The sequence below is a fragment of the Coenobita brevimanus genome, chromosome 70, assembly GCF_032717465.1.
Source record: "Coenobita brevimanus isolate Jiangsu-jjx chromosome 70, ASM3271746v2, whole genome shotgun sequence".
In the NCBI taxonomy this organism is placed as follows: domain Eukaryota; kingdom Metazoa; phylum Arthropoda; class Malacostraca; order Decapoda; family Coenobitidae; genus Coenobita; species Coenobita brevimanus.
In genome coordinates, this window is record NC_137023.1 from 15,341,687 (window position 1) to 15,353,978 (window position 12,292).

Consider the following 12,292-nt stretch of genomic DNA (forward strand, 5'->3'; position numbering starts at 1 on the left):
ACATGCGAGGGTTAATATTCGGGTATAATTTAACTCTTCTGCAGTTGCTGAGTTATACCTTCATTTTTTTTTAATCCCTTCAGCCAGTGGATATCACAGTACCCTTCAACTCCGATGGTCAAGACTCTTTAGTATTTTCTTTCAGCTGTTTAGATGAGAGAATCATAGAAGCCTGAGTGTTAACCCATGATGTACAAATTACCTCACATGAGAATTTACTCAGGGGCCATGCGACCTACCTCATATAAGCAGGATTTTTACCAAAACAGCAAGAAGTTCTCATAGGCGTAGCGGCACACATTCTTTTTTTTTTTGGGGGGGGGGGTGAGATATTCGGTTATCTGTCATCTCTCATCCCCACCCGCTAGGTTGAGTCCAGACGCAAAAAAAATGTATAAATGAACAAAATCCATGGTCTTCCTAATCCATTTCCATTCGTGCTAGCACCTGAGGAAGTCAGAAACCTGTCGAAAAAATATTCTTTAATGACAAAATTAAATGCATGGCTAACAAAGGCTAAGTGAAGGAAGAAGAACAGATGAAAATATATCGAAAGTAATGGGTCTCGCTCAAGTAACGGCTTATTGGACTAACTGGCAACGCACTGAGGCTTTGACAGGAATGATTTTGTTTCCCGCCAGTTGTGAAATTCCTTACCACAATAATTCCGTATCAAGCATGAGTTGAGCAAAAATATGTAATGGGTAGGTGTGTAAAATCACATCCAAGATCATGATTTACATCTGAAACAACTATGCAATGGTTGCTAAAGTGGACATAATGCCGAATCACACAGCCTGTTTTGAGGACTTCCTGCTGCAGTCCATGGGTTAACCTTCTCAGCCCAAGGACTTTTTCTTTTATTTATCAAGTTGTCACCAGAGACTCTTAAGGGTCTCAAGTTTTTAAGGGGTTAATTATTCGGAACAACTTCAGTACAATGAGTTTTTATGTAGTTTTTTTTCCCTACTAACATATTAATTTACTCAGCTTACAAGAGCTGCCCAGTAGTGAAGTAGTAGTAGTAGTTGTTCCCTAGGCAGTCTGGCCGAACAGCCCCGAGTCCCTTAGGAAGGCCATGGCCGAGAGCTTTCCCACAGAGCTCTCAAAGAGTGTATGTTGTGTTGTTGGCGTAGGTGATTGTGTGCAATGCAGTCTCCATAATGTGCTTAATAGTATGGGGTGCTGTGTTGCATCCTGGACAGGCATCAGCGACGGAATCATCCAGCCTCTTCTGGTAGCTTAAGAGGGCTGGATGGTGCCCACATCTCAGTAATCAATGAGGGTTGTATCTAGCCCCCTACACTTCTTTACAGTAAATCCCTTTTGAATTGGACAATTTTCCGGGGATTTAAAAAGAATAAAACTTAAAAGACTTCATCGTAGTGAAGGAGATAAAGCTATGTTATACACATTCATTTCTAGAAATGTCTCCTGAAGGGAATGCAAATATCTAGTGGCAGCATGCATTAGAATCCTAAGATACAACCTAGAAGCCAAGTTCATCACAAAGTGCTAGGGTTGGGTTGGTTTTCAGCTATAGTAGAGGTCGGCTAGTCAACGTCAACTCCAGTGCAATGCAGTCTCGTACCTTTATGCATTAGACAATGGAAGTCTCTGAAAACACTCTCATAAGCTCTGCCCTCTACCCTTCACAAACGATGGGAAGCGCTGGTACCCGCTACGTTACGTTCACAAGCGCCTTCTTCTCTATCATCAGGCAGTGAGAGGCGGCTTGAACTGTACCTCCCCTGAAATCTACGAGAAGGATGACTACGTAACTCCCCTCCCCCTTCCGAGAGAGAGAGAGAGAGAGAGAGAGTCTCACAGTGAAGGGATGAAGAGACCAATACCACACCTATTCCGGTTCAACTGTCGTGGGCACAGCCAAATTGGCATGTCAGCCAAGACGTCACGGCGGTGCTTCAAAATTATGCCTCAAGGCGGCTTGATTTATTTTACCCGGTGGCTGCGAAAATTTTCTTTAATTTGATAAAATCAGTCGTCGTTAGCTATCCCAAAAAGAAATATATTTTTCATGTCACATATTAAACATGACAGTTTTCCTGAGCCTGAAGAAGTTACATTTTTTTCTTCTTTCTACCACCAGCATAATATATACAACCTAGAACAGCCTTTTAGAAGGGAATGCATTTGTAAAACTATAATTTTCACTCCTAATCGTCTCATCAGCTAAATAAAGTCTTCTGAATACAGCAAGAATATTACAGAAAGTACGTTACCGAATTGAATGAGACAACATTACCGGTACCCTAAATTAATCTTCAGCATCGTATATCATCTGACATGAGCCGGATTTAATGTAATGTAGGCAGCTCGTAGCCAAAGGGGTAAATGCACCTTTATTACTCACCACGGGAACAGATTTTACCCTTGCCGGGCAACTTGTTCAAAAGCTGCCTGGATTTTGTGGCTGAAAGTTTCCTGGTTTTAACAAATGGATAGTTAGAGTGGCGACCACTTCAGAATCTTTTATTCAGCCCTGGAGGTTCTTTCGAACTGAAAGAGTTACATGCAGCATTTAATAATCTCCTCACTACTGGAGGTCAGTCCTAATTTAAATATAATCGTCTGGTGATATAAAAAATAAAATACATCAAATTTCTTTTTAATCTGTTATGTGTACTTATAGTAAAACATAGGACATTCTGAGACACTGAATACATTGTTATAGAAGCAACTGTACAAGGATGCAAAGCAAAATTTCCTGTACTAAACCACATAATATTATACCGGTAGAAATGTATTACAGTTACATCCACTTAAATACAAGATTTCACGCTATGAAGTCTTAAGCTGAGGCTTACAGTTCCTGAAACCGAAGTCTTCAGTAGTCATGATGATGAACATAATTCACAATGATAAACTCTATTGAACTGACCTGAACTAGGGTACACTGGGCACATCGATATCATTCGCTATGCAACGGAAAACCTTCCTCCGAGCATGCATCGAGGTTCCCTGTGGTTATGAGGCTTTGCGCTGCAGCTGTCAGTACTGCATTAAAAAAAAAAATCCGTAGCTTCGTATAAGGTTGGAAATTTATCATAACTTTGTTCGAGCTTTACTGATGACTTCATTGTTACCCTCGTCACTGGGCTGGGTAAAAAATCAAGACCTTTTTTTTTTTTTTTGAATTTATTTTTGCTGGGAAATAATCGTGAAAACAAACTGTCACGTCATTCAGACAGTTAGTTCTAAAACACCCATTTTCACACGGTTAATTTTCAAGGCCCCTCCCCGTCCCTCAACGCAGTTCAGGTTCATCCCGCATGTCCCCATGTCCATATTCTTACCCCCTCCTCCCGACACTTTCATTCTTTAATTTTTTTTTTTTTTATAAGTCTGCAGGGCACTAAAATAACTACTCTCAAGGCACCAGTTTCCGCAGGGTATATTTTCCTGCCTCAGCTTCACTGTCCACCAAATTTTCATATAATTCCTCTCATTTACAGACCTACCGAAGACCCGTCAACATTTTATACAACCCCAGCAAATACCAGTACACGAGTCCTGTATGAAACAGGTCTAACATGTATTGAATGTGGACGGTGGGTGATAGAGCCGAAGTGGAGATATGTGGAGGTGTATATCGCGTAAGAGGACTGTTGGACCTAAGGAAACGGGGTTGTTATGCCCATGCTTAAGTCGGTTACTTAAAAAAATCTTTTGTTCCCTAAGTCCGTTTCTTTAATATCCTTTGACGGTTTCGAACGCAGTGCAAAGCTTCGTGGTCAACGAACGCTTCTGTTTTTAAATCGTCTTAGATCTTTTATCCTCAGAGTGCAAGAGCACTGCTTTTCTCTCAGGGCTGCTGCTGCCGATTCACATCTGAGATTTATTGACAGGAATTTAAATCCAGTTAAATTTCGTCTTTCCACCCCGCTGAATAGCTCTCATCATCATTGCAAACTAATCTCTTCATAAATATTCCATCAACACCTTCATAACCCTTGTCGTCCATCGCATTTTATGGTTTGAACTGTTTATAGACTTCATACCAGCGAATTTATTTTGTTAAAATACATACTGATCGGTTTTCTGTTCGCTTAATCCCTTTCTCTGTCAGCCTTAGGAATAATTTTACTGTCAATGTTGTTTAGACTGTTGACCTCGAGAAATTACACTTCTTCGGACAATGTCCATTTCCTTGTCAAGCTAAGACAAAAAATTATCTTTTTAATTTGTTCTTAACATTTTCTGTCTGAGTTTCATCCCTTGCTGGAGCCATCTGGTTTACCGTCATTTAACTCATGCGACTCTGGGTTTGACTCAGTGGAAGAGTATCAGCAACAGTATACATTACGGGCTGACTACACGTCACCTTGTTTCAGCATCTGCTCCATTTCCCATCACATCTGTGTCAACGAGCATTTCTTATACCACTGAAATCCGCCTGACTAAGTCCTACCCATGCACCTTTTATGTTGCTCATAAATGAGAGCCATCATACTCGCACTTTATTCATAACGAGCAAAGTCCCAGCCCGAAATCTCTCATATTTTTCTGTCGACCGATCACGCTTCAGGTTGATATATACAGGGTGGGTGAACAACAGTCCTAAAAAATGTTTGAATATTTTTCAGCTGAATATAAAATATGACTGTGACCACGCTGAACAGTCGTATATCAACCCTTCAAATGTGCGAAAGTTTTCCCAAATTCCACCAACATGCTAGCATGGCTGAGTTATTTACCCAGTTTGCAGCTGGTCCGTGTCGTCACCGCTGCTACATCAAAACCAAACTGCATATTTCTACTGTGGCCTCCAAACAAACAGTAAGTGAGTGAGGCAATCGTTTGTACATGACTCGCATCATATGATTACAGGGAGAAATTCATCTTCAGGACGAGAAAAGCGTACTTACACTTTAGGAACGTTCATACAGTTATCATCAATATCATCATTCTGGGGTGGGGAGGACAAACACGTGACGCTTTGCAATACAATGTGATATGACTCAGGGAAGAAAATGTAACCTATTCAGTCAATATAGATTCCCCTTCTGTGCCCTGTGAACTATAAATCGGAGACAACTCAAATGTTCAGAATCGAGGAGATGCTATCCCTGCGGCATTACCAGAGTGTAAGTTATAAAGCAGATCATAACATAAATGTTGATTGCTGTTTAGGTTATGGAGCTGATGTAATTGGACGCATATTCGGCCACCAACAGAGAGGTCAAAGTTTTGGTTCCGGGGTCGACCAAGTGACTTCTAGGCAGGGCCTCTTTGCCCAGACTTGTTCCCGCCGAGAGCTGGCGGTCAATCGTACCTTTACGTGTTTTCGATTGTTCCTTATTCATATTACAGAGCCAAAGTATGTTGCATAAAGTTGCGACACATATTCCATTCCAAAAGTTGGCTTCCTCTCACACACACACACACACACACACACACACACACACACACACACACACACACACACACACGAAGGCGCGGGGGGGGGGGCTACTTTCTTTCGTAATTCTTTACCATACAGGCACAGCTATTCCACGTATAACAAACTCATGATCTTATGGTAATAAGATTTTGGTATATATGCAACACACATAGTTAACTGTCGAACTGTGACTGGAAGAAGTGATTTGAAAAAAAAAAAAAAAAAAAATATTACGCCAGTTTGGGGGTATTTAAGGATGCGCCCAGGTGGCCCGCGGTAGTGTTTACAGATGTTCTCTGGACATGGCAGCGTTGTTTACCAACCGTCACTCAGACTGGCGGAGTCAGTGTACCCCCTGTCAAAGCTATGGTAAACTTAATGATTCAACCAAACCTAACCTAACCAAATTAAACTTAATCCAACCTAATCTTATCTGCGTTTGACAGCCAGCTTTCAAATGTAAAAAATGCGCTTTAGGAACATAAAGTATGGCCAGCTACTGGTACACTTCAGCAGAATATCTTCGCATTCTAAATCCTCATTTTATAGCTTCAGAGGTAAGTTTGTAATAATACCCAGTATCTGTGGAAAACCAGGAAAAATATCAAGTAATCTATAAAGTATTAATATCAATAGAAATTATGGAAAGGCCGCGCCTGTATGGTAAAGAATTAACATACTCTCAGTATCTCTCTTCTTCCCCTCGAATTAGTGATAAACCCCACAGCGTTGTTGGTGAACTCCTCGTCAGTCACACACAAGTGCTTGTGCCTAATAGAGCGGCAACACCTAGAGAAAACGATAAGGAGAGAACATTAGGCTTCTCGTTTTCCACACAACCGTCCGTCCGTATCTCGAGGAAAAAAGGGGAGAGGTACACACACACACACACACACACACACACACACACACACACACACACACACACACACACACACACACACACACACACACAAGCGGGGGTACCCGGCGTTGCCCGGACCAAAAAAAAGCTAACACTTTAATCCTGTTTGTTCTAGTTCAGTCTTTCTACTCCAGAAAGACCATGTACCTTTTATGTTTCTGGAGAAGGATAAAAGAGTTCCAGGAACTCTATTTCAGCTTTCGCAAACTAACGGACAGTATTTGTACGTACCGGTACATGTTTATTATTACCGGTGACCTCGTGACCTCCGAATGGTGACCTCAAGTGATCTCGGACGTCAACCTCACATAGCCTATGTCTGAATCGGATGTCATGTGAGTCCCCATGCCAATAATTGGGGAGCAGGGTTGCCCGGCGTTGCCCGGGCCAAAAAGGCGAACACTCTACTGGTGACCTCAAATGACCCATATCTCAGTTTTGACCCTCCTAAAACCATCCTTGGGTCACCCTGATTCAGAATGTATATGGGTCTGGGGATCTCTGACCCTTGGTTTTGGCGTCGTTGAAGGACAGACAAACAAACAACGCGGCCTTTACATATATCATCATCATCAGCCATTGAGGTCCACTGCAGGACCGGCCTATCCCTACCGTAGCAGGGACGATACAGCCAATGTATCTCTACCCAGTGGCTTAGGCTGTCTGGTAGGGACTGTATGTAGGGTGACAAGTGCTTGTGAGTGTCATTGTAATATTGTAGTGGCTTTGGATGTGTGTGTAGTCTGTGAATCAAGTGTAATCGGCGCGCCTTAAGCCGATTGGGTGCAAGCATACTAGTATGCGACAGCACCTCTTGTGTCCGCCAAAGTAGCAAGTGGCTTGGTGAACGCTTCCTAAAGTTTTTACAACTCTGGCGGGAGGCGAACCCAAGCTCACCAGCGTGCGAATCGCACACTGCCACTGTACCACAAAGGCTCTTTTATATATATATATATATATATATATATATATATATATATATATATATATATATATACCGGCATATATACATAGAGAGAGAGAGAGAGAGAGAGAGAGAGAGAGAGAGAGAGAGAGACGAAATGTCCCGGGAGGAAAGAGCAAATCTTTAGGAAATGATAGATGAGGTAATTCTAAGAAAATAGCTGTATATATATATATATTTATATATATATATATATATATATATATATATATATATATATATATATATATATATCTGTATCTCTCTCTCTCTCTATCTATCTATCTATATATATATATATACATATATATATATATATATATATATATATATATATATATATATATATATATATATATATATATATATATATATATATATATATATATATATATATATATATATATATATATATATATATATATATATGAATTGACAGTGATGTGGACGAAACTTTGTGAAATATTTAACGGGTAAGGCAAGGTGGTAAACATTCAGTTTTAAGAAAACTCAGTCAGCGGACAATGTAAAATGGCAGGGAAGTTCGACTTCTGTGTGTGTTTTTATATGGACAATATAAGTTAAGCAAGTTTAATTTTCTTTTAAGCACACATGGTGATGTTTAGCATCAGACAAGGGTTATCTTGTCGTTTTATAGAACAACTGGTCAAAAGTCAGGGTCACATAGCAAGCTCACTTTAAAACAGTTTTGAACTGGTTTAGCCAACAGTTTCTTGAATGAACTGGGGTAAAATAGGGGTGCAGAGTTCTTGTAATACTTTGACTTTAGGTCAGAGGTCCAGGTCACAGGCAAAGTCAGCTTAAATAGTTCTAGTCCAATATGAACCAAACTTAGAAGAAGGGTTAAGGGAGAGGGAAGAATGAAGTAAGTTTATTTTAAGTCTAACCAGTCAAAGATCACAGGACAAAGTCAAATATTCTGCCCATGCACTGTTTATGGACCCTGGTTCTTGCACTCTCTCACTGTTCATGCTTGCTTTGTCTTAAACTGTCTCCTGAATCACCCCATGAAATTAATATATCAATTCTTCATTCCTCTGACCAGTTCCCTCTGTGCCAATTTGGCAACGCATTACATATCCTCTCTTGTATGCTGGTTACCGGTCAGTGTTCACAACACTTCACATAACGTGTCTTACCTCCCGAGCTTAGACAGATCATCCTGATGGTGGTGCCGTCCTCGTAGGGACCGATGGGGCCCTCAAGACGCCGCCCTGACTCGTCCTCGATCCTCGGAAACCTAGGTAGGTCTGTGGACACCAGGACAGGGAGAACAAAAGGGTCAGATGGGGCGCAGGAATAGAAGTATGATTGATCAGTATCACACTGTAACTCATTTAGTCCAATGATGTATATTGAAAGCTTGTCCTTGCTATATCCGCACGAATATCATCAGTTTAGGAGAGCATCACTGTACCGAATGGGTCAATAAAGATAACATCTAACTTCTTTAGTTAGGAGAGTTTACCCTAATGCCAATAGTAACTTTCGGAAGCAGCAAGGATAGACTCGAGATACGTTATGAGATCCAGCAAATTATATAATTATCTGTGGAACATGAAACAGACCCTAATATCTGAACACAAATTAGATTACAAAGTTATGCTCAGCAGCGAACATGGAGCAGACAGTGAGTTACTTAATGCATTTAAACATGAGCTATCTCCAGCATTTTTTTCACAATAAAATACAGTACTGTTTAATGTTCTGTGCTAATATTCAGTAATCCTATTGTTTAGAATGTGTCTCAAGAGCACGGTTCCACTTCTAATAAGGTCCCGAATAAGACCTTGTAAGACTTTTCCAAATCTTTGTCTTAACAGGTCGCAGAACATTCATGTTTCATTGACAAAATCCCATAGATCGTCGTAACCCCTTCAATTTGGTGCCGTATTTCTTTGTAAATTCCAGCTTCCACCAGACAATTTCATTCCATCCGAGAAGGACAATCAATAGCAGTAATGGGCTAGTGAAAGTTACAGAGAACCTCTGCAGTTCGAAAACCCTAACGTAAGATCAATACAAGAGGCACTCAGAGAATACAACACCCGTGTCCAGCAACTGATCTAAAGGCCGAATGTTTCATTTTAACCCCCTGATCTTGAACTTGGACAGATTACTCTCAAAATTTACTTACTTCAACCTTACCTAACTCTCAACTCTTCCACCAACTTCGGTTCAGATCAGAAAGAATTGTCTGAGTTGACTCTTCCCAGTGACCTTGAACTTTGATCTTCCCCTGTCGCCTTGACTTTTAACTGTTCTGAAAATTTAATTTCTTTTGGCCTATTTTAACCCAAAGCCTCCTAAAAGGCTTATTTTACATCAGATAAAATCTATTTAAGTATCATCCATCAAGTTTGATCAAGCTCAGATCAAAACTTTTCTAATCATTATCTTCACACACTGACACATAAGTCGAACTTTGACTTTGACCTGTGGTGTAACCACTTGTATGAAACCACTTGTAAACCAGTATTATGTGAGTTATAAGTAGTGTGTACAAACCAGTATTATGTGTGTTAAAAGTAGTGTGTACGTGACCTATTTCCCTTACCTAATGTCTAGCCAAGTTCAAATTCTGCTTACATAATGCTTTACTAGAGAGGCATAGGAGCGCCCCGGCTGCGCTGGACAAATACAGGATTGGTGTGGTGAGGGCAAGACCTCTGCAGTTCTTGTGTAAATATATATCCGAAATATAGCACCGGACCTTGGATTTACGTACTTTCCACGAGTGGGGAAGTAACAATTGGTGGGTAGCAAGTGGGATAAACATCATTTCACGTCTGCTGCGGGTAATTTCTGTGAAATTGCCTCCTTGCCCATACAGCACGTTACCTCCCACAACGACAGTCTGTTCCTGCCCTCAGCCTTCAGCCTACTGCACTACCCTCTGTTAACCAGACTTGCGGCAGTGTCTCATATATATATATATATATATATATATATATATATATATATATATATATATATATATATATATATATATATATATATATATATATATATATATATATAATTTTTTTTTTTCCTTTTGGTGCGGCTCTGTTACGGTGACACCTTTAATCCACACCAACCCCTTCCTGCAACTATGCTGTCACAACCCCAAAGTCCTTCCCCACCAACCTATTATCCGTTTCAACCACCAGTCTTGCATAACCAACCATCACATTACCACACCCCACCATGGTTTGGTGATTTACCCCCATCACATCCCCAACCACCCCAACCACAGTGAGCCACCCACACCTTGCCATGCCCAGTGATTCACTGCCACCAAGTCGCCCTGACGTCACCACGGAGGGAGCGTGACCAATCACGGTGCTGTATGTAACAGTTTTCCTCTCCTCTTAGCTTTCCCTTCTTCCCTGATGCCTCAGTGCCTCCCAGTTACGTCACAGTCTACTCTGCCCAATCAACGCCTTCCACGGAAGGAGTTTGCCAACAAAAGCTACGCTAGTCTGTATTCGAGAGAACACTCGCTCTCTTTAATGCGAATATATATATATTGCTTACTTCATCTACTTAAAGATTTCAAAGGAGATAGACGAAAGATTAGGCCCGCATGTCACTCGTAAAGCGAGTATGCAAATCACACCCACTCACTCTACCGATGCCACTGCAAGGGCTGTACCAACTGCTAATGTCTCATTTGATTTTTCATGTTCACGACCAACTACCAAAGGTCCCATTAACAAAGCTCGTTCTCCCTCATGACGCAGATCACCTGCTAATAACTGTTACCAGTCAGGTGCACACTGGGCAGAGCAATCTGACCAGTCACCTATACGTCGTGGCCAACAGTCCTCGATCGTATGCTGGCACTGTGGTTTAACTGGCCCCCACGAATCGAACTGTTCTCGCAAACATGGACTAAATCGTCAAGAGTCACATCAGCGTACACCTTCCAGACCACGTCGTCCTTATTGCAAGTATCATAAAGATCCCACTACTCGTACCACAGAGTGTCATTACCTTGCATGTCGTCAGTCGGGGGAAGAGCAGCACGGCATAACAGTCACCCAACACAATGCACTACCCCTCAGTACTGTTCGTGTATTAGACTATTTAGGGGTAGTTATGCTTGGAAGTTGTGGTCAAGTACTGTAGATGTCTCACATTTTATGGATTCAGGTTCTACCGTCAACTTACTATATGAAGAGGCGTTAGCAAGAATTCGCTTTAACAGATCGAAATGGGTTAGCTTCCTTGAATCCCCAGATCGAAATCTATGCCCGGTGGATGGAAGGTATTTAGACATTAAAGGCAAAACTCAGCTTCAAATTTCTCTACATGATTTGGCAGATCCATTCATTGCCGAATTCTATGTTACACCGCGGATTAGCTTTCCTGCTGATGTTCTCATAGGTGTTCAAACCATGGCAGACAAAAATATCAACGTGTTACCGGCACGAGGGGGCGTTTATTTCGAAGGTTTGTTTTATGCCAGATATCACAGACCCAGTTTTCCAGCCACCAGATGATACAGTTACTGTCTCCCCTACCGATTCGTCATCCTCTGACATCCCTGATTCCCTGCACTCATCAGATTCTCGCCCTAATTCAAGTAAATGCGTCAAGTAAACATATATCCAAAAACTTCTGTCGCTGTGGTACTTCTGACACCGGCCATGCCACTGACGCTTTTAACTCCTCTGATCCATATAACTGATTTAATCTGTTCTCTACGATGACATACTTTTACATTTTACGTTTGCTGCTGCTGGACGAGTAGTTAGCAATGCTATATACTAAACTACTGGACCAAGAGTGTCAATGTTCTAATCCTGGTGTGGGTTGCTGACTTCACTTACGTGTTTATCCACATTTTGTAGTTTGTACAAACTAGATGTGTAACTTTTGTCTAGGGCACCACTAACACCTCAGAGAGGTAACTATGGTAAAGCGTGTAGTGCAGTGGCTTTGTATCCAGGGATAATGGGTAAAAAACTCGCACAGGATAATAGGTCCAAGTAACAGAGATAAGCACTGCATCTAAAAGCGCTTCATGGTGTCT